At 54.4% G+C, this 22,183-nt stretch overlaps 1 long non-coding RNA gene across 1 annotated transcript; it reads right to left on the reverse strand.

The window, feature by feature from the left end:
- Nucleotides 1-16,804: 16,804 nt before the first annotated feature.
- LOC131423487 (uncharacterized) lies at nucleotides 16,805-20,565 on the reverse strand. Its single transcript, XR_009225124.1, has 2 exons — nucleotides 19,732-20,565; nucleotides 16,805-18,010 (listed from the first exon to the last, which is right to left on the reverse strand). It is a non-coding gene; the product is annotated as an uncharacterized LOC131423487 (long non-coding RNA).
- Nucleotides 20,566-22,183: the final 1,618 nt, after the last annotated feature.

Genomic DNA, 22,183 nt, shown 5'->3' on the forward strand with positions numbered 1-22,183 from the left:
AGGTGGGCCCAAGCCCTGTTTCTCCCCATCTTCTCTTCTCCGGCTGATAAGAAGAATCTTAATTAAGTGCCCCTTGGCTGCTGGTTTAATTTGATAAATGTAAAACTGGAGCTTTCTAATAAAACCATCCATCATTCCATATCTCAGCAGTTCTCGGAGCTGAAGGCTCTTTTCCCCCCTAAATCAATGTTTAGGATGGTGATGAATTGGATGTTGCTCAGGAATATCAGAGGAAATGGTTCCTCCCTGAGATGACCCCAGGGAAGAGAGAAGCCTCCAGGAACACACCCTAAACTCTCCTTGTTTTTTTTTTTTTTTTTTAATGTTATGGGGTTATTTATTTATTTGTTCTAATTCGTTATACATGACAGTATAATGCATTTTGACGCATCGGACATAAACAGAGTATGACTTCTCATTCTTCTGGTTGTACATGATGCAGAATCACACCCATTGTGTAATCATACATGTACATGGGTCATAATGACTGATTCATCCTACTGTCCTTCCGACTCCCAAGCCCTCTCCCCTCCCTTCACTCCCCTCTGCCTAATGCAAAGTACCTCTAATTTTCCCTAGTCCCCAGCTGCCTATTGTGAATTCGCACCCACATATCAGAGAAAAAATTCAGCCTTTGGTTTTTTTGTGATCGGCTTATTTCACTTAGCATCTTAAGTCTCCAGCTCCATTCATTTACCAGCAAATGCCATAATTTCAGTCTTCTTTAAGGCTAAGTAATATTCCATTGTGTCTATGTACCACATTTTCTTTATCCATTCATCTGTTGAAGGGCATCGAAGTTGGTTCCATAGTTTGACTATCGTGAATTGAGGTGTTTTAAACATTGATGTGGCTGTGTCACTGTAGTATGCTGATTTTAATTCCTTTGGGTGTAAACTGAGGAGTAGGATAGCTGGGTCAAGTGGTGGTTCTATCCAAGTTTTCTGAGGACAACCTAAACTCTCACAGAACTGCAGAGTGCCCGCCCCCAGCGCCCCTCCCCACCACCCCACCCTAGCCCATCCCCCACCTCCACACCCGTCCCCTCCCCTCTGCTAGTGGGCTTGCTGCTGGGCCCGGGCCCTGACCTACTAGCCTCTCCCACTTCCTGGCCCCACCCAGAACTGCATCCTCTCCCCCTTGTGGAGCAGGAGGAGGTATTTTGTGTAACCTCCATGTAAAGGCATTGAGAAGGCTCAGGGATCCTGCCCTGCTCGGGCAGTGCTCAGCCCCACCCACGGGCAGCGCGCACCCTCAGATGTGGCTGCTCCAGCCTCAGCCCTGCCTGGTGGAGCTCAGCGGCCTTGGGCCATAAAATGTTCTGCCTCTGTCCTTGGTGGGTCTTGACCTGCTGGAAGATGGCCTTGGCATGGGTCGGAGCCACCGAGGCATGAAGGCACTGTCCCCGAGGTCCCCTCCTGAGGTCCGAACTTCTGTCAGCCCCAAGGCTGCTGCTGCTGTCCAGGGACTGCAATGGCAGGATTCATGCTCTTCCGACAGCCCCTTCCTGGGCTTCCGCAGGAAGAAAATCACTACTACTAGCCTGCGGTCGGGAGAAGGGTCATGGCCCCACCCCAGACGGCCACAGAGTGGGCGGCCCCAGCAGTCGGAGCTGCTTCTCAGTTCTGGAGGCTGAAGTCCAAGGGCAAGGTGTGGGCAGGTCTGCAGTCTTGTGCGGGCCTCTTCCTGGTTGCAGGTGGCAGAGAGCAGGAAGCAGGGTCTCCCGTGTCTTCTAACATGGGGGGTGGGTGTGGGGTTAGGACTGTCACCTGTGATTTGGGCAGGGGGATGCGAACATTCCATCCATAGCACCGAGGTGACCCTAAACTCCCCAGCACAGAATCTTGTGTAAAAGCACAGAGTTTGGGTCAAACGGCTCTGGGTTCAAGTCCCAGCACTGCCACACCCAGGTTGTGTGGCCCACAGCACATCTCCGGCCCTGCTGCGTCGGTCTCCTCAACCATTCATCGTGGCCTGCACGAGCTGTGCCTTATCTCCCAGAGGAGCCTCAAAGCTGTCATCTCTCAGGGAGCCCAGCTCTGGTGTCTCCCTCCCCAGGAGCAGCCAGAACAGAGGCCCTGGCCTCAGCACCTCCTGCCTTGGGTGCTGAGCCCCCGCTTCTAACGTGCTGATCCAGGTCCAGGGTGGTCCTCGGGCCACAGCATTCTTTCTTCTTGTCCCTTAGAGAAGGCAGGCAGGTGGCCAAGGGACCTGAGTAGATGGGCTTGCTGCTGGGTCCCCAGAGGACACTGACGGTCCTCAGTGTGATCCACCTGCAGGCCACGTGGCCTGGAGAGACTGCGGCCCAAGGTTCACGGCAGGCCCTGCTCCTGCTGCGTTCTGAAGTAGTCATTGCCACCCGTTGTTCAGAGTGTGCACGGTGCTGTTTTGGTTGAGGGCTGGTTAACTGGACATGGGACAAATCACTCTACACTTAACTTGCAGGGCAGTGTGTCCTGTAGAGGGACCCCATGGACTCTGGAATCCAGGGTTAGCCTGGGGTCCACCAGGCAGAGTGGAGACGTGGGGTAGCCATGTGCATTCAGCTGGGACACCAGGAGCACCTGCCCTCCAGAACCCATAAAGCCTGCGACAGGCGCTTGCTGCTGAGCCGCCCTGCCAGGAATAGACTCACTTTAGTTCTTTAAAAATCAAGGTCAGATTCACATAACATAAAACTGATCATTTAAAAATATACACATCACGGGATTCCATGCCTTCACTTCCTCATGCAACTACCTATTTTCAAAATTTTTGCATCTCCCCAGAAGAAAACCTGATACCCATAGCAGTCACTCCCCACTTCCCCTCCCTCAGCCCCGGGGAACTGCTAATCTGCATTCTGTCTCTTCTGGACATTTCATATAAATGCAGTCATACTCTATGTGACCTTCTGTGTCTGGTTGCTTTCACTTAGTATGACGTTTTCTGGGTTCATCATATCACAACCCATGCCAGAACTTCACTCCTTTTTATGGGTGAATAATATTCTATCATATAGACATAGCGCACTTGTTCCATCTGCTCAACGGGTGATGAACCTTTGGGTTGTTTCTACCTTTTGGCAACAGTGAATAGTCTCCTCCTCCCCTTCCTTCTCTTCCTCTCCCTCCCTTTCCTTCCCCTTCTCTTCTTCAATCTTATTTTAGTTGAAATTTTATTTTAAATACTAACACATGCACACGGCACAAAACTTAAAAGATCTCAAAGGGCCTCTGGTGACTCGTCTCCCTTCCAGTCCTGCCGCCCAGCCACCCGGGTCCCCTCCGAGGAGATGACCTGTGGTACCAGTTCCTGGTGCAGTGATAGATGAGTCCCAGGGGCACCCGCTGCCTGGCCCCTGAAGGTTGGCAGGTGCCACCAGGAAGAGGACCACAGTTGGAGGTGGCCACGCTCTCCCAGGCCAGAACTGCCCTCAAGCGGGGCTGTGAGCCTCTGAGGCTGGGACCCCACGGTGGAGGTGTGTGGAGAAACGGCTGGTGGTCAGGGCGGGCGTGAATATGCAGGCTGAGAGGCTGCAGTGAGGGGGACAGCCACCCGTGGAGGGAGGGGCTCCCCAAAGCAGGCACAGAGATCCCGCTCAGCTGCCATGCCTCTGGGACAATGGAAGGTCCCCACCGCAAGGGGCCAGGAGACCAGGGTCGGCTGTCCAGTGGACAGTGAGCGAGGAGAAGCCACCTGGACTCTGATTCCCTGACACAGGGAAAGATTAGAACAGGGAACTCGGCGTCTCAGAGCCACGGGCCTGGGAAGGGAAGGACCCCACGGGCCTGGCCGAGGCCTGGACCTGCTCACAGCTGGCTTCCTGGACAGCCAGCGCCCCGTCCCCCAGCTGGCCCCCGACCCCTAGCTGGCTAGGGCCTCCCTGTGCCAGGGCTGGCAGACACTGTGACGATCCCACCTCCCGTGGGAGTTCTGACAGCTGCTCCGCGGGAAGGCCTACGTGACCAGCCCCCTTCTCCTGTGACTCCTGTTAGTCACCCAACGCGTGGGCCATCTCAGGGCTCTCCAGCAAACGCTGCCTCGGGATCTGAGAACCACTGTGTGCCGTGTCTGAGTTGCCTCGACTATGAGTGGTCCCCAAAATCCAGAACCCTCGGGGACTCACAGGACAGCCAAGAGGGACAGGAAGGTGCTGGCCGGGGGAGGGTCGCAGGAGGGCCCAGGACAGGCAGTGCAGGGTCACCATTGTGCCCAACACCGCAGGTGACCAGCCTCAGTCCACCCAGCCACTTTCCACCACTGGACCAGGAGCCACCCCAGCTGGGGTCCTGGCCACTCCCAGCCTCTCCAGGCCTCCCCTGCGCACGCCATGACCTGTTTCCAAGGCCGCAGGTCCCAGCCTGTCCTCAGAAGGCTTCCTGGGGCCTGTGCCCACATCCACCATCCCATGATGCATTCAGTCCCCTTGACTCCTCCAGGGTGACTTCCCGGGGCCCCCCCTGCCCTCCTCTCTACCCACATGCATTCAGGACCTCACAATTTGGGAGTGACCTTCAGAAGGACTCCCACAGGGAGAGTGCCTTGGGTGTGGCCATGACTGTGCGGTGGCCAAGGGACTCAGAGTCCCAGAGAACCTGGCAGCTGGGGGCTGGGCCACCGTCAGCTCCACACCATTTCTGCCTCTGCTGCTCCCACCACGGGGCGCTCTGTCTGGGGCGGCCACCTGCTGCCCTGACCAGCAGCTCGCTTGCAGCTCCGTGGGGCACGGCAGGGCTCTGAGCACCCCCTGCCCAGCCTAGCCACCGTCCTGTCTGAACCTGCAGAGACTCACAGACACACCCATGACTGGACACCCCCGCCCCCGGACACCTCGCACCTGCACATGTGGGGTGGTCAGTGTGTCCACCTGGGTCCAGCCTCCAGAGCCCCCCCCACTCCAGGACAAGGCCGGGGAGAAGCTCAGCTCCACCCCCTTGGGCTGGCCTGTGGGCGGGCCTCCTGGAGGGCTTCATTTGCTAGGGAAGCCACCAACTGGGTGTTTTAATGACATGTACCTTTTCATAATTCTGAAGGCTGGAAGCCTGGCGTGGAGGTGTCGGCAGGGTCTTCAGAGGCCTCCCACTGGCCGGTGACCTCAGAGTCTTGGTGTCTGCATCCTGCTGGCCTCTTCTTAGGAGGACAGCAGTCCCACTGGAGGAGGGCCCCTCCCCGGGGACTTGGGGTTAACTTACTCACCTCTTTAAACACCTGTCTCCAAGTATGGTCTCATGCTGAGTGACTGGGGTTAGGGCTTCAGGGTGTGAATTGGGTGGGGACATAACAGGTGCCCACTCAGAAAACCGCCATCCAGCAACCAGGGGGTTAAAGTCAGAGCCCAAGTGGGTGGGATGGGGGTGTTTCTGCATTAAGTGGATTATGGGGAAGCTGCTGCTCAGAGCCTCAGCTATAATTAGGGAAATTACAGGCAGGGCTGAAAAGAGCAGGCTCCCCTGCCTGGTAATTAGGGTGGGACTGTGAGGTGCGGGGCTGGGTGTCGCTGGGATGCTGGGATCTTACCCAGAGGCAGCGGAGCCCGCAGCTCCAGGCTGGCTCCCAACAGACTGGGCGGGGGCTTCTGGTGGGTGGGGCCAGCTGGGTAAGGGGGCCCCCACCGCAGGGGCAGCCAGTGGGCTTGGGGACCCAGGATGACCAGCTCCTACCTTCCTCTACCCTTTGCCCCAAAGAAGGGGGAGGGGAGGAAAAGGGAGCCACATGGAGCCCTGAGCAGGAGGTGAGGCGAAGGCACAGCCCTCCCGCGTGCACAGAGAGGAGGGAGGAGAAGGTGTGCGGCGCAGAGGAGGGCCCTTAGGCTGGGACAAGTCAATGTGCAGGACGGGGCCTGGCCTGCAGGGCCTTGCTCCCCAGGGGATGCAGGCCAGGCCTGAAGCATCAGGCTGTGCTAGGATTGGCAGGACGGATGAGGCCCCCTGGAGAGGTGACGCTGAATTCCACAAGAGTGAGAAGGAGACAGAAATGGGAAGGGAGGAGCTGGGGTAAGAAACAAAGGAGCCCTGGATGGGGGGGGGGCAAGGCCAGAGTGGTGCAGGACCAGAGAGACGGGGTGGGAGACCTGCACACCAGATCCTAGGGTGGCCGTGGCTGGCAGCTGGAACTTACTCTGTCACGGTTGGTGGCAGAAAGTGAGGCCTAGGACAAGACTTCTCTGCTGCTGGATGCAGGAGGGGTGCAGGTGAGAAGGGGGCAGGAGCCCGGGGAGGGCCTGTGGTCCAGGAGTGGGGGAGGCCGAGCCGTGGGACAGTTGGGGTGCCGTCCCCTGAGATGGAGGATCTGGGGAGAAGTGGACTGAAGAGCTTTAGGGTGTTGGCTCCAGGGTGTCCATTAGGCATCCAGGGGAGATTCAAGAAGGCCTCTGGAGCTGAGTCTCGGGGTTCAGGGCAGGGAGTAGCAACGCACGGGGACAGCAGCAGATGTCACACAGCGCCCCAAGGCTGCTGTGCCAGGTCCCCAGGAAGCTGTGGACAGCACAGTGGCTGGCAGCCTGAGTGCTCTGCATTTCAATTACTTGGAATGGAATGGAAAGGAAACCTTGCTCCTCCTTCCCTGCCCTCCCTGTGAGCACCGGGGAGCTGCAGGTGGCCGTAGGGCTGGACCAGGTGAGTAGAAAGCCAAGATGGAGCCACCCCGTGCACACTCCTGTCCCCACGGTGCACCGCCGTGCTGGGGCTGCCAGGACAAAATGCCACGCACCAGTGGCTTCAGTAGCAGCAGTTTATTATCTCACGGTTCTGGAAGCTGGAAGTGCAGGTCAAGGTGGGGCAGGGTGGGCTTCCTCTGAGGCCCCCTCCTGGGCTTGCAGGTGGCCCTCTTCTCGCTGTGTCCCCAGATGGCCAATCCTCTGCACCGGTCTTTCTTCAGGTGTCCAAATTTCCTCTTCTGACAAGGATACTACTGGGATTGTGTCCTGACCACCTCTTCAAAGGCCTGTCTGCAAGGACAGTCGCTGCAGGAATACCAGGGCTAGAGCTTCCGCATTGATTTTTACTGGGTGGACGTCACAAGTCAGCCTGTGACACACATCTACAGGTCCTAGCCCCAGACACTCTCAGCCCCGAGAGCAGATAAAGCCAGGGGAGCTGCCTCCACCTCTCTGGGGATATAGGAGCTTGCCCTGCCTCTGTCTCAGGTCTAGATTTAAATCCTGCTCTAGAATATAAAACCGCACCGAAGGTATGATGGAGATATGTAGATTTGCATGGGGTAGAGCAACTATTCTAAAATATTGAAGTCACAGACTCAGGGATAGATTTTCTTTCACTTTCCAATTTCCCTCACAGTTAGTGCACTAGTTATTGTTTTCAATAAAGAAGTATTTTTTTTTCAAATCCCAGTTCTGCCATTTAATGTAAAACCATGGACAAGTCACTTCTTGGAGACTCAGCCTCTCCATCTGTGAGGCTCCAACACAGCCTCACAAAAACAGGTGGAGCACTAAAAATCACACCAATGGTTCTCTAATTTTTCATCCCACAGTCCTTTTATTTTAAAAAATATTGATAAGTCCAAAGGTTTTTGTTTATATAAATATAAATATATATTTACTGTATTAGAAATTAAAATTGAGAAAGTTGACTTCTATTTATTTACTCAAAAATAGCAGCCCTGAGTAGGCGCGGTGGCACACACTTGCCATCCGAGTGCTCCGGAGGCTGAGGCAGGAGGATCTCGGGTTCAAAGGCAGCCTCAGCAACGTAATGAGGCCCTAAGCAATTTAGCAAAACCCTGTCTCGAAATAAAGTATAAAAAGGGCTGGGGATGAGGTCAGTGATTAAGTGCTCAATCCCTGTTACAAAAAAAAAAAAAAAATAGCAACCATGAACCACTCACTATAGGTTGACGTAAATCAGTTTTTATGAAGGAAAAAAAAAACACTTTCGAAGCCATCCAAACATCAGTGAGAAGAAAGGCTCTGCGTCTCTTGAACATCTGGCTGAATAGAAGCCAGCTGGTGCTCTCTCTCTCTCCCTCTCTCTCTCTCTCTCTGTTGGTCCATTGCACTCGGCTGTTTTGATTGAGGTGTATAAATGAACTTGTTGAGCCTCGGGGGACCCACTTTGAGAACTGCTGACTTCACGACCCTCAGCACCTTCCCTGTGGGAGGGGTGGGCAGGTACCCCTGGCCTGGGTGCGAGTGCAACAGTCCGCACTTGGCTGGGCTCGACACAAACCCAGCAGCACGGGGCTGGCCTTGCACTCACGCCCAGAGGTGGCAGGTGGGAGGTGGCAGGGGAAGATAGACTCAACCCAGAAAGAAAATGTCTTGCCAAAAATATCCATGAGCCGGGGAGGCGGTCCCAGCAGCCCCTCTCCACTCAAACCCATGGAAAGCCAGATGCGAGGCTCCAAGCCAGGACGGAGGCCCAGGGATCAGGCCATTGAAGACAAAGAAGAGCTTCCAACCCCACTTTGTGGTACAATGAGAGCCCATGGTGCTCCTGTCTCTGTCCCTCTTCTCCACCCTGCCTAACAACAGGCGACAGACGCAAGTGAGCGCGATTCAAGGCAGACAGGACAAAGATAAGTTTAACAACAAGGGAAAATCCTGCAGGAGGTTGTAGGGCCAGGCAGCCCTGCGGGGTGGAGAGCATGGCGCCTGGAAGGGCCCGCTGGGTCTGCCTGGGCCCGGGGTGCACAGGCCCCAAGACAGGAGCTGCAGCAGAGGGTGACATCAGCCCTGAGCTGGGGTACAGAGGGGACCTGGAGGCAGTTGCTACTGGAACCAGAGCTTGCAGAGGTGAAGGACAAGCACAGTCCTCCCAGGCTGGGGAGGACCCCTCCTCCCTGTCCTCCCGAGGGACGTCCCAGAGAGGCCGTCAGTCCGCAGGATTGGAGCAGCCATTCTAATCAGCCAGGCTGTCCTGGCCCGGAAGTCACCAATAGGCCTTGCCCTCCATTATCAACCTCAGGAGCCATCGTCCCCCTGCTGCTGTCCCCGGTCACCTCTCCCCTACCGAACAAGCAAACGTTCCCAAAGAAGCCTGCGTCCTTCAGCCTCCTGTGGGCCCCAGGCCCCCACAGAAGGGGTCCTGTCATCCTATAGTGACGCTGGGTGGCAGCAGTCTCTTCCTGTAAGGACATCACTCTCACCTTGAGGGCCCCACCCCTATGACCTTTCTAACCCTAATTACCTCCCAATGGCACATCCTGGAATTCCCACATGTAAACTTTGGGGACACTCGGACATCCCATCTCTGGCACTCTCCAAGGCTCCTTCCAAACACACACACACACACACACACACACACACACTCCAGGCCAGGGAAACTGCTGGCTGCGCACTTCCTGCCGGGGAATGGATTGGGGCTGTCAGGCAGGAGCTGGATCCCTGAGGCCTTCTGCCCTAGCTGGCTTCCACAGCATTGTCATTTGCAGGGAAACATTCCCAGAGAGAAATGTTTAGCAGAGCTATGCTCTGTCCCCTGCCTCTCCCAGGGCCCCTCCCAGCCCCTGCAAACACACACCCGTTCCCCTTCCTCACTTCCCACTCAAAAAGGAATGTCTCTGGGCAACAGGACCCACATGCAAAGTCTGCATTCAATTAGAAGAACACTTGGCTTTGGCTTGGCTCTGCAGGTGGGGAGGGGGAGGCCTGACATGTCATGTGGCTCTTCCTATGACTTATTTCAACCTCACAAGTCTCTTGAAGTAGGACACACAATCCCTATTTTACAGAGAGGAAAACTGAGGTCTCACAGCTGGGAAGCCACAGGCCAGGATCCCAAAGGGTTGTCCCCTCCCAGGGCCACGTGCCTTCTACCACATCGCACTCCCAAACCGGAGACCCCCAGGTGGAGTGCTGCCCCTCCTGAGGGCAGATTCCCAGGGGAAGGAAGGGCTGAAGAAGCAGAAGTAATGATTGACCAATGGACCTGACCCCAAGTGACCACACTGGGGATGTTCCCTTTACTTAAGTGAAAGGGGGATGGCATGCCCAAAGCATGGGCCACCAGGTTGCTGGACAATATGAGCCTGCTCAGGAAAGCAGTGCCCCGACCCTGCTCGCCCTGCCCAGGGCTCTGACCCTGTGTGAAGGCCCTGGCCTGGCCTGCTCAGCGGGCCTGTTGCTGCAGCCACAGCTGAGGCTGGCCAAGTCATTTCCCCCACAGTGGACACAGAGAGAACATCGATGTCTCCAGGGCAAGCACAGCGTGAGGGTTCCTTACTGCAGATCTGGCCCCCGCTGCCCTGGAGGAAGAAGCCGCGCCCACCTTTCAGGCAGATCCCCCATCTGGAACCTACCGGCTGGCAAGCCTCTCTGCATGCTGGCACTTGATAGCTGGTGTTTTCATATATAGGCTGCTGCCTGCTGTTACACATATCTGTAATTTGTGGATTTCAACAGGATGCTCTATCAGAGACAGAAGCAAGTTGTTGGCAAAATGTGCAAGTCAAATAAATTAATGGTCTATTAATGAGGCTCTTCTTTCCAGATAGTCAGAAAGAAAATGCTCCCGATCTATAAATCTGCAGGTATTCACACCTCCTGCAAAACCAAAATCGCATATCCCCCGACACACACAGGCTTGCACAGACAGAGGAGAGCATGGTGGGCAGCCTCTAGGTGGCCCCCAATGACTCTTGCCTCCTGGGACCATGCTCTTGAGGAATCTCCCCCCTCAGCATGGGCTGGACCTCCAAACTTGCTCCTAACAAATAGGATGCACACAGGTGAAAAGATGTCATTTCCAAGATGAGGTTACTAAACCTCCAGCTTCTGTCTTACCGGCTCCCTCTTGATCTGTTACTCACTGGGAGGGACGCTGGCTACCAGGTACCGAGTCGCTCTATGAGGAGGCTCACATGGCAGGAACTCTGGCCAATAGCCAGCAAGGAACTAAATTCTACCAACCATCTGTGAGTGAGCTTAGGAGCAGATTGCCCCTGAGTCGAGCCATCTATGAGAATAAAGCTCAGCCAACACCCTGGGGCACTCTAGATTCATGAGGGATTTTGAGGCAGAGGTGCCCTACCAAGCTGTGCCCACACTCCATAGAAACTCTGAGACAGCACTTGTTGTTTTAGGCATCTGAATTTTGGAGTAATGTGTTACACAGCAGTAGCTGACTAATGTGCAGACACGGGGACTTGATACAAGGACAAGTACTAAGTGTCCATGTGCCCTTATTCATGCAGTCATAAATAAGATACATATCTAAAAAAAATGAGCAGATTTATTCAGGGTTGTTGTATTATTGTCATTTTAATATTCAAACCCAAATTCTTCCAAAGCCGGAGGAATCCACTGGGCCTAAGGCAGGAGGAAGAGAGAGAGGGGATTTCTGAAGCCAAGAAGCTCGGCTTATGTGACTTACCTCCAGTAAGTAACTCTCCCCTTCCAGGCCTGGGAGAACTTCAAGTGTCAGCCAAAGAGGAATCCACCCTGCCTATTACGGAACATAATTTCTATTCCTAATTCCAGCTTTTAAGAAGCATTTTAATTTGGACGTCTTACATGCAGGAGAAGAAACTGTCCACAGTCTCCTTACTACAGTAGCTGACTGAACGCAGATCCAAGCCGCATTACCCAGCATGCTGCCTGCCTCCCCTGGGCCAGGGGCTGCAGGTGTTGACATGGAAAACGGGGAGCTGGGCTTCTTTGCTCCTCCCCAGGCCCAAAGCCATTACCCTGCACCAGCCTCACGGGCTCAAGGACCTTCCCAAACCTCTGGTGTGACCTGCTGACGTATCCTCTCGGCGGGATGCCGATGAGGACTGATCGCCTGAGAGTCATTTTTTTTCAAAAAAAAAAAGGGAAAAGCATAAACAGCAGTAAGAGCTGCCTTCCCTGAATAGAAGGCCGGCACCCCCAGGAGAGCCCGGGAGGGCCACTCGGGCACAGGACCCGGTCCAGCGTGGCCTGGTGTGAGGCTCCGAGGCGGCAGGTGGGAAGGTGAGGAAGAAGAGAGTGGACCTGGGCAGGGCCCGGGAGGAGGGGCAGGGCCAGGCAGCTCAGGGAAGGGCCTGTGGGCTCAGAGCTTTGGCCACACTGAGGAGGTACAAGCAAAAGTGTCTTAAGGGCCAGAGCCACCGTGTGGGAGGGGCAGCAGAGCCACCTGGAGGACCAGCATGCAGACCGCGGTGCACCCTGAAGATGGCCTGTGGGCTAGGGCCTTCCTCAGGCCCATCATGGCAGTCGGGGGCTCCCCATGCACAGCACAGAGAGGCACCCACAAACCCCCCAGCACACCCAGGGGCCCTGTGAGAGCCCCAGACCTGCCGTGACCTGGCCCAGCCCAGCCCCAGCCTCGAGCAGAGCCGGGATGGAGAGCAAGGCTCCCCGGACGGACCTCCCAGAGAACCTGAGCCTCCCCTCTGGAAAAGAAAAGAAAATGAGGCCCCAGCTCCTCTGGGGGAAGAACCTTCTAAAGCCTGCCCCTGCTGACCTCCCCGCGAAGGGCATGTCCAAGCCCCGGTGGCTTCCTGAAAGGCAGCGATTCAAAGCTCTGAAGACGACAGGTTTCCCTCCCCCACTCCCACCCATGGAGGGTGCCCCGCAGGCCCCTCCAAAGAGAGGCCCCCGCACATCTGTAACCAGACGCCTCGATGATTGTTTGGTCTCCTGGAAGCTGGTAAATGATTCAGGAGAAATGCTTTCCCCCGTTTTAATTAATCCACATAGAATTTCAGCGGCAGCAACAGAGACTGGCTGCAGCCGGGCCCAGCAGGTACGGGTGCCTCATTACCCCAACTCCATCGCCAAGAGAGATTTCACAGGAAGAAACTCGCACCCCACTGAAACGAGGAGGCCCCCACCAAGCGAGAAGTCCTGGGGCTCAGAAGATGCTCAAACCCCGTTCCGGCCCCAGCTCATCATTCAAGCGGAGCGTGAAGATAAGGTCAGGAAGCCAGCGCAGCCATGCCATGGGCACCCGACCCTGGACAGGGAGGAACAGAAACGGCCATCTGCACTCAGGGCTCCTCGCTGCTGACGCTCAGCCTTGTTCGACCGTCCCACGGTCCCATGATGCCCTCTGGGATGCCGCGAGGCACACCAAGACCCAAAGAAGGGGGCCTGCCTCAAAGCCATCCCACGGCCCAGGCAGAATGGAGGCCCCGCCCAGGACTCTCCCCACGTGCTCTAAACGGGGGCTGTCCTGAGGCAGAAGATGAGGAGAGATGGCCCCTCTGCACAAAATATGGGGGGAAACAGGATGCTGAGACCAGAGAGCACACGGGTGGCCAGGGACGCCCTGGGCAAGGCAGGTGCCGTCTCAGGTGGCACAGAATGGAGGGGGAGCCCCGTGTGTGAGCCAAGGGGCACGGGTTGCTTCTCTGGGGACTAAGGAGAGTGGACAGATGGAGCTCAAGGGGTGGAGGCCTAGAAGAAAAGTCTTTGGTTTGTTTTGGGGACTTATGAGGTGAGGGAAGGTGCTAGAGGAGGAGATTGCAGACGTGAGGGAGCGAGGCCAAGGTGGTCCGTCAGCCCACCTTCTAGAGAGCCCCGGGAGCGAGGGCAGCTGGGAAACAGCTGGGCGGCACCTGGCCGCACACTCTCTCTCCTCCGCAGCGGGCGGGCAGTGGCTCCCAGACAGCCCTGGTCACACTCGAGACCCATGAAGGAGACCTTATTGGAAACAGTTCTTTGCACATGTAATTAAATTAAGGGCTTTGAGATAAAATCAGTGAGGATCATTCAGTTTGGCTGAAATCCAATGAAAACAGGGCCGGATCTGGGAGGGAGGAGAGGGTCACGTGAAGACAGAGGGAGAGATTGGCGTGATGTGGCCACGGCCAAGGAGCCACGGGCAGCTGGGAGAGAGGAGGGACCCCCTCCTCTAGAGTGTCCAGAAGGAAAGTGGCTCTCCAGCGGCATCTCCTTTTAAAGATGTTTTTAGGGGCTGGGGTTGTGGCTCAGTGGTAGAGCACCTGCCTGGCATGTGTGAGGCGCTGGGTTCCATCCTCAGCACCACATAAACAAACTAAACAAAATAAAGGCATTGTGTCCATCTACAATGATGGACACAATGCCTTTATTTATTTATTTATTTATTTATTTATTTTTAACGTGGTGCTGGGGTGGAAGCCAGGGCCTCACACGTCCTGGTGCTCCCCCACTGAGCTGCACCCCAGCCTGCTCTCCAGCATCTTGATTTTGAATGTCTGCCTTTCAGAACAGGAAGAGAATCAGAGTCTGCTGGTTTAGGCCACCAGTTCACGGTCAGTTACAGCTGCCCAGGAAACTAACCTGCCTCCTAAATTCAGGCTCCTGAGAGGCCAGGACTCATTCTACAGATGGAGCATCAAATAGCCAGGAAGAAGGGACCCTGCCCGGCCCCGCCTGGGGCCAGAGAGAGGAGCTGAGGAGGGGCAAGCGGGTCACTGGGAGCCCGAGCTAGGGAAGCCGAGAGGCCGGCCCAGGCAGGGCAGGGGCCGCTCTGCGCAGGACACTCAGGTGGGGGCCGGGGTGTGCGAACGTGAGGGGCTGGCGGGTGGACACACAGCAGGGCCACAGCCGGGTGAGCAAATCCACTGTTTCAAGACTTGTCTCAGTTGGGCTTGGGGCCGATAACTGTTAGCACACTTACAGCTTGTATGATGGTTGATTTTCTAGAGGGACTTCTGAAAATCAAGGGGGCTTGCTCATGGATGGTGACGTGTAACAGTAACCGTATGACATACTCAATTATTGAACCCTGGAATTGACTCAGACCAGTGTCCCCAAACCCTCCACAGAGGATCTCCATACCCCGTCCAGGCTAAAAGGCATCCCCTCTGTATCCGTGCTGTTCCCTCCCGTCTCCTTGCCCTGATTGCCACTGGGTGAAAACAGTGGCCGGAGTGTCAGAGTGTCCCAGGGCACCCATGGTGTGCCCCTGAGGGCCGCAACTCCCTTCCTAAAGACCCCCACCCCACCTTTCTCCTTTTGCCTCAGCCTGATACTCAGGCCCACACCCAGGGGGACAGGATGCAGGGAACCAGCCTCTCCTCCTGGAACTGGCCTCCCTCAGAGAACAGCCCGCTGGGCAGCTGGGCCGCTCCCGGCCGCAGCCTACCCCTGCCCCGCCGCCCCTCCATTTGCAGCTGCAGAAGGGAGGAGGTGGATAAGCCAATGTCAAACGTCCAGCATCTCCTCCCTTGGGTGTCACTGAGGAAGTGCCTGGAGGATCCAGGGTGCTGAGGGCTGCTGTAACATCACACCGAGTGCAGCCAGTGGCCCCCCAGACAAGAAAATGACCACATACTAGCAGAGGAAGAGCTCTCCTGCAGCCTGCCCGCTGGGTGCCGAGCTGTGGGGCAGACGCTGCACCCCAGGCCGCCCCCCCTCGATGCTCCAGTCCAGACCCCACCAGGGGACCCAAGGGCAAAACCCACCACTGAAAAGAGAAAGATCAGAAGCACTTTCCCCTGGGTGGGCACTGGTCAGCATGCGCCCCTCCCAGGAGAGTGGAGGTTTCTACTCAGTGAGTTCCTGGAGGGTCTCTCAAACGCAAAGTGGTCTCCCCTCTCATTTGCACCCCGCTGAAGGACTCTCTGAGCACCTCCTAAATGAGGGACACAAGAACCCTGTCACACAGCCACTTCTCCTGTGTCACAGATGAAACCGAGGCCCAGAGTAAACTCTCCACCCCCAGTGACATCTAAGAAGTGGCGGGTTGTAACTTGAACCCAGATTTGTCTGTCCCCCTCCTGCACCACAGTGGCCCAGAGAGAGATCATCATGTCTGCCAGACAGAGCCCTCCCCATGCTCCTGGACAAGGGGCCCTTCCCTGCTGGCCCTCAGCAGGACACCTGTTCCCAATAGCTCCCAGTTGCCCTGGGAACTGGCCAGTGTTTGGGCAGGGCTTCCCAGGGTTCAGAGTGAAAGGTTTCTGCTCAAGAGGCCGCCATGGGGTGTGCGTGAGTGATCCTGAGTGTGAGGGCCCAGGCTTCCCCAGCCCTCTCCCCTGTGCTCGCGGCCTCCCGCTGAGCTCCAGTGACCCTCCACGCCAAGAACCTGCCCTTTCTGCCGGCATAAAGCCAAAGCCCAAGTCCACAGCTAGAAAACAGAAAGAGGGACCGACCACCGGGAGCTCACCTTAGATGATCATTAGAAGCACTGGAGCTGATTCCCCGGAGGACCCCACCTCTTGCCAACCAAAGGACAGATATCTGGTATAGTTAAGGGAGTGAGTGGCTCAGGTGACCACCTCTCAAGGTGGCCAAGAAGAAGGAAGCTGCCTGGCACCTGTGTCTTCCCACTGTGGAAAGCAGATGGCGGCAAGGCCACTGCCCACCTGCAGAGCGCCCCAGAGGCTTCCTGCTCCTCCGCGTGCAGGCCTCCCTGCTGAGGCTGGCCGGGCTGGGCAGTAGTTCTTTCTTGTAGGCCTGTGGGTTTTCTGCTCAGAGGGCAGCTGGGAACACAAGGGACCTGGTCCACTCAGAGCTCAGTTCAGGTCTCAGGGGCCAGGAGACACCAGGGCCCTCTGGGATACCCCCACTCTTTTTCCTTCCCACCGGGGGCCCTGGCCTCTCCATCCATCTGACAGAGGAACTGAGCAATTATGGCAAACTGAGAAGTTACTGGTTTCTAGTAGGTGCTGTCCTCAGGAAATCCACAGCAAAGCGAGGCCAGGTTGGGGCAAAGTACCTGTCCCTGGACCCCTTCCAGCACTGACTGTGCCGTCGGCCGTCGGGCATGAGAAGGCCGGAAGGGGAGTCAGGGAGGAGGAGAGTCCTGGGCAGGAAGTCCACCACGGTCAAGGGAAAGGGGCTCAGAGACACAGGGAAAGCATAAGTCCCATACAACTGTTTAAACAAAGGGGAACTGGGAGTGTAAGGGTCCGGCAAAGCGTCGGAGGAAGAGACCACCAAGAGACTGACTCATGCAATTGCAGAAGGGGATTTATTGGGGATCCATTCCAGCGCGCTGGGGCTCCGTGCTCACTCAAGAAGGGAGAGCAGCCCAGAGCCCCGAGCAGGGGCTGGGCACTGCTTAAGTACACTTTTTGGGGAGGGCGGGGACTTTACATACATCACAGTCTCCTTTAACAAATCATCATACACCACGGGAAAATCAAACAACAATTCTAAAACATGATTAGTTCATTCATTGGCGGGAACAGGTCGGGCGGGGGTGATAGGTCAGTTCTAAGGAGGGAGGTACATTCAAACTGATTGGTTCAGGCCCTGCGATGTCTACGTGCAAGGTCACACAGAGTCCTAGGTTATTAAACAACCAGGCGGTCAGGGGGAATATTTACTGGGCAGTTCTGGTGAATTGTCCTAACAGCTACAGGAATTTCAGGTTTTGCGTGTAGCATAGGAACTTAACAATACCTGGTCCTTTACTTTTTAACTCAGGCCTTGCAGCTTAGAAACTTTACAATGCCCGGTCTTTTAACACTTTAACTTCAATTTCTTTTACCCTTACAGGAGACTGCTACCGACTGCCCTGGACAGAACTCTAAGGCCGTGGAGAGTGTCACCAGCGGTAGGGCTACCAGAATGAATGACCACAACAGGGTCTTTCCAGGTACTGGAGGCCGCAAGTCCAAATCAAGGAGCCGGAAGGGGCTGTTTCCTTCTGAGGCTCGGAGGGAGGCTCCACCCGGCCATGCCTCCTCCCGGGTCCTGGGGGCATCAGCATCCTGGGCATCCCTCTCTCAGCGTGTGGACACCTCCGTCACATGCGTCTCTGGACCTTTGACTCCGTCTCCTCTGTGGCTCCAGCCTCTCGTTTCCTCCATAAAGACATCAGTGGTTGGGATTCAGCCCCTACCTGAACCTCTTCACTCAAAGACATCTGCAATGACTCTTTCCCAGGGAGGGCACCTGGCAGGGACCAAGGGTTAGGACTTGGGCATTCCTTTCTCGGGGCACAGGTCAGCTCACTACAGAAGACAAGGAGCTCACCCTGCAGAGAGAACCCGGAAACACGCAAGTCCCCCATCGGGGCAGCTTCAGTTGGACGGCAGCTGCATCTTCCCGTGGCAAGTGTTGGAGCTGCTCCGTGGGAATCCAGGGGGCAAATCTACCCGCTGGTGGCAGATGAGGGTGCGGGGACCCCTGGAGCAGTCTGGGCATCTCCATCTGCATTTAAGTAGAAAAGCAAAGGGACGTGCAGGGGTCATGGAGGGAAAGACACCCGAGTCTCTGCTAGAACCCCAGCTCCTCAGTAGCACAGGCCTCCTCACACCCAGCCCCCCATTCTCCAGCCTCCTAACCAGCTGCAGCCATATTAAGTGGTTTCAGGTAAAGTCTATGTCTACAGACACCTGTCCTACTGTACCACCTAGGAATTCTAGTCCTGTTAAAGCTGGGGCCTTCTGGGAAACTGAGGCAGAATGAAGTCCCCCCCCTTCAAGCCCTGATTCTTGCCTTAAGTAAAAAAAAAAATTGAGACATGTCGCTCAGAGTAACAGGCTTGAGTTTACTGAAGAGATAGTGTTACCACTGTCGACCGCTGACGAGTCCTTGCTTGCCCAGTGTTGAAGAATAACACCAGAGAAGCACGCCGAGGCAAGGTCAGAGTGGAAATTAGAAGTTCATTAAAAGACAGCAGAAAAAAGACTTCTCCAGAGGAAGAAGGGGACCCAAGAGGTGGAATCCGTGGAAGTGCGGTAGTTTCCCCTTTTTATAGTTCTTTCAGTGATGGAATGTAGGTGGGAAGGCCTGAGGGGTGGGGCACAGGTGGGCCAAAGAAGTAATCTTCATTAACACTTCTTTGGGATGGGCTCTGGGATGGGCTTTTCCCGGACTTCATTAACATTCCAAGAGTTGTTCTGCTTTTCCCGGAATTCATTCTCAACATGGCCTCCATTTTGGATCTTACTTGATATTAGACCCGATTTACCTAACTACACTGACTACCTAACTTTAAATATGGCTTCAATAGGAAGGAAAAGGGGACACTCTCAAGGGAGAAGGGGGTCCTCTCAAGGAAGAGGGGGACACCATGCCTCTCCTGCACTCTGGTTTGGTTGAGGATCCCAGAGAAGTTTTCAGAGAGTCCCACCCAACTCCACCTCTTGACGTTTGACTGACAGCAGAATGACATCAGACTTTCAAGTCCCCACTACTCCAGGTCACCTTGGCCCATGCTGACGAGTTCTAATTGGATTTTTAACCATAAATTCTTACAGATTTTATGGTCGGGAGGAATCATGCTTATCTCCCAGGCTTAGAATCTGGTCCATGTGAGCTTTCAGAGTAACTCGGTTCCTCATATCCACATTATTTCGGGCTTGCAATTCTCCTGCAGATAACAGGTACTTTGAAAGGAATGCGGCATATCCTGTCTTAGGCCAGACGGGGCTGCAGGTAAACTGCTTCTTGGAAAAGAAAGCATGTGGGGTCTGCACAGTGGTCTCATTTTATAGAATTTCTCCCTTAACCTCCTGTGCCCACCACTCACATCTGTCTGACCCCCGTCAGTCCTAGGAGGGAAAGGCCTGGCTTCCAAATGCATTCATATATTTGTTTCAACTGTTATTTTCCAGCCTTCCTGTTTTGCATTTTCTTCTTGGGTCAAGGACAAGAAGAGACAAATGGATCACGCTTGAGCTTACATGTGTTAGGCCTTTAGGCAAAACTATTTCACAAGAGCACTATCTTGAAAGGTTATCAGTTTCCCATTAATCGAGTTCTCAGTGTCTCCCAAAAAGAAAATGGACCATAAGGACAGTCTATGAGTTCAGGGATTTTCATCGGGACATCAGAATTCAGGCCACCTGGGAGAATTGAGAATGGGGACCACCAGAAAGGGCCAAGCAGAAGCCTCCTGTGAGTGGCTAAGATGACATTTAACTCACATTTTTATTGACTATGCTGGTTCAATTCCTCTTCCATTCCAGGCCCTGGGGGTAAGCCAGGAGAAAAGGAGACCACTCCAAACCAGCCAGAGCCGATCACAAGGGCAGGTTGCCCTCTGCAGGGCATGGAGGGACATGCGCCCGGGTCTCTGCAGCCTCTAGGTTATTTTACATTTTTGTTTCTGTTTTATGCAAGGCTCCAAAATCAGCAAAGTGATTTCTTCACACTCCGTGGTTGTAAGAGACCCCTCCACCTGGAACTTGTTCATTTCATGAGCAATGTCAGGATTCAAGGACTCAAGGCCATGGCTGAAATATTTGCCCAGGCATTTGGAATTAATCTGAGCCATCAGCTAAGGGTGGGTGGTGTCTGGGTGGCCAGGAACATGGAGACAAACTGTGGTGGAGTGGGGACTGGAACATTCCTCACCTGCATAGGAGAGATTTTACTGGTTAGAAATAATAGAAGCCATCACTTTCATGAGATCGTATTTTAAAGAGTGTGACATGCCTACACATGCTGGGCTGGGACCGGAATCCGGGTTTCTCAGTTGCAGGGCTTTCCCCATCTGTGCTCTAGGGCAGGCAACATCAGGAAGAAAAAAACCTGGGGAGAGAATGGCTGCCACCATCTGGCCTCTGGAGCTGTGCCTGGCCCTGTCTGACGCGAGAGTTGGCTCAGATCTGCTCTCCTACGAGGGAGCCTGTCCTCCAGTGCAGGGAACTGCTTGTGGTCTACAGTCTGCATCCAAAGTAAAACTTCAGAGGGGCTTATAGGTGTTAGGCCTTTAGGCAAAACTACTTCACAAGAGCACTATCTGGAGAGGTCATCAGTTTTCCATTTATCGAGGGGATGTGGCTCAGTGGCAGAGCCCCCCCCCTCCTTAGCATGCTCAAGGCCCTGGGCTCAATCCCCAGCACCACCGCTCCCCCCCAAAAAGTTAAAACCTCAGTGTGAGGCTGTAATATCCAGTGCATGTCATTTGTCAAAATGCATAGAATGTACAACACTGAGCGTGGACTCTAAGGTAAACTGTGGACTTTGGGTGACAATGTACCAAGGTAGGTTCAATTATAACTAGTATGTATTCCCCCTTGCCCTCTGGGGGATGTTGGTAGTGGGTGTTGGGAAAAGTATAAACGGCAGCTGCACCCCAGAGAAAAACCCCAACATGGCGCCTAATGACCTTCTCTTCCTACTTTCCCCTTTTTCTCACTGGTGCGAAAAGTTCCCGCCGTGTGAACTCTCCCGATGGCGTCAATTTCAAATCTCGCTGGCAGGGAACCTTAGCCCCAATAAGAACTAATTCCTGGGCTCTGGAGCTGATATCTGGAAGAACTTGCCAATAAACCGGTGGCCTGCCATTTGTCTAAGCCCTGCCATCTCCCCTTAGATCTATAAAAGCACACAGCCTTTTGCAATAAAATTGGAATTCTCCCAGCAAAGTGTCTTTTGCGTGGAGGATTCTTTCAGTTGGGGGGGCAACTTTCTTTATTTCTTTTTTTTTTTAAAGAGGGAGGGGGGGAGAGAGAGAGAGAGAGAGAGAGAGAATTTTTAATATTTTCTTTTTTTAGTTATCGGCGGACACAACATCTTTGTTTGTATGAGGTGCTGAGGATTGTACCTGGGCCACACGCAAGCCAGGCGAGCATGCTACCACCTTGCTGAGAGCCATGGCTGAGTCTGTATGGCCCCTGGCATTTTGCCAACAGTATTGATTGACAGGTGAGGCATTGCTATCCGCCTCTGCCGCAACTTTTGAGTTCTCGAACTATTTTGGAGTTCTCATGGGGATTTCCGGGGATTCCCCGAGAGTTCCCATTGGTTGGGGAAGTGCAGGAGGAGGGATTTCCGGGAGAGATATTTCTGGCTGGGGGTTCCTGGACTAGCTGCGTGGCATTCGGGAGAATTCCCCAGGAGCGTGTGTAAGGCTTTTTCTTGCAGTTCAAAAATAAAGTTTGTTCCTGCTTCAGTGGCTCGTGATTTGTGCCCAGCTAGACAGCGGCAATTGGCGGCCCGTATGGGGAATGTCTGAAGCTTCAGGGTAAGTGAAATTGCTTGCCCCTAAGGGAAGGCAAGAGAATGGGTGACCATTTTAAAAAGCAATGTGTTCTTGTTTTGATTTGTTTTGTGTTTGTTTCAAGCTGCCTATCCCTAGAATTTTCTCAGGCAGACTGGGAAAAATGGTTGGCTCAAGGTTTGAAGTTGTTCGCTCCTGAGGAAGAGATAGAAATAGACCACAAATGCACATGTCAAGAAAATAGGAAAATTGATACAACGATTTTTTGTTCTGTTTTTGTTTCATTCTGTTTCGGTTTTGTTTTGTGCTATCTTATTGGGTTGCGTTATCTTTATTATAGATTAGAAATTAGTAAAAAACAAACTGAAAGAGTGTTAAGTAAATTGTTAGAGGTTCAGACCATGGAGAAAGACATTTTAGATCAAGCAAAA

The sequence above is a fragment of the Marmota monax genome, unplaced genomic scaffold (genome assembly GCF_021218885.2).
Source record: "Marmota monax isolate L192 unplaced genomic scaffold, Marmota_monax_Labrador192_F-V1.1 WCK01_AAM20220418_F8-fsc02020, whole genome shotgun sequence".
In the NCBI taxonomy this organism is placed as follows: Eukaryota; Metazoa; Chordata; class Mammalia; order Rodentia; family Sciuridae; genus Marmota; species Marmota monax.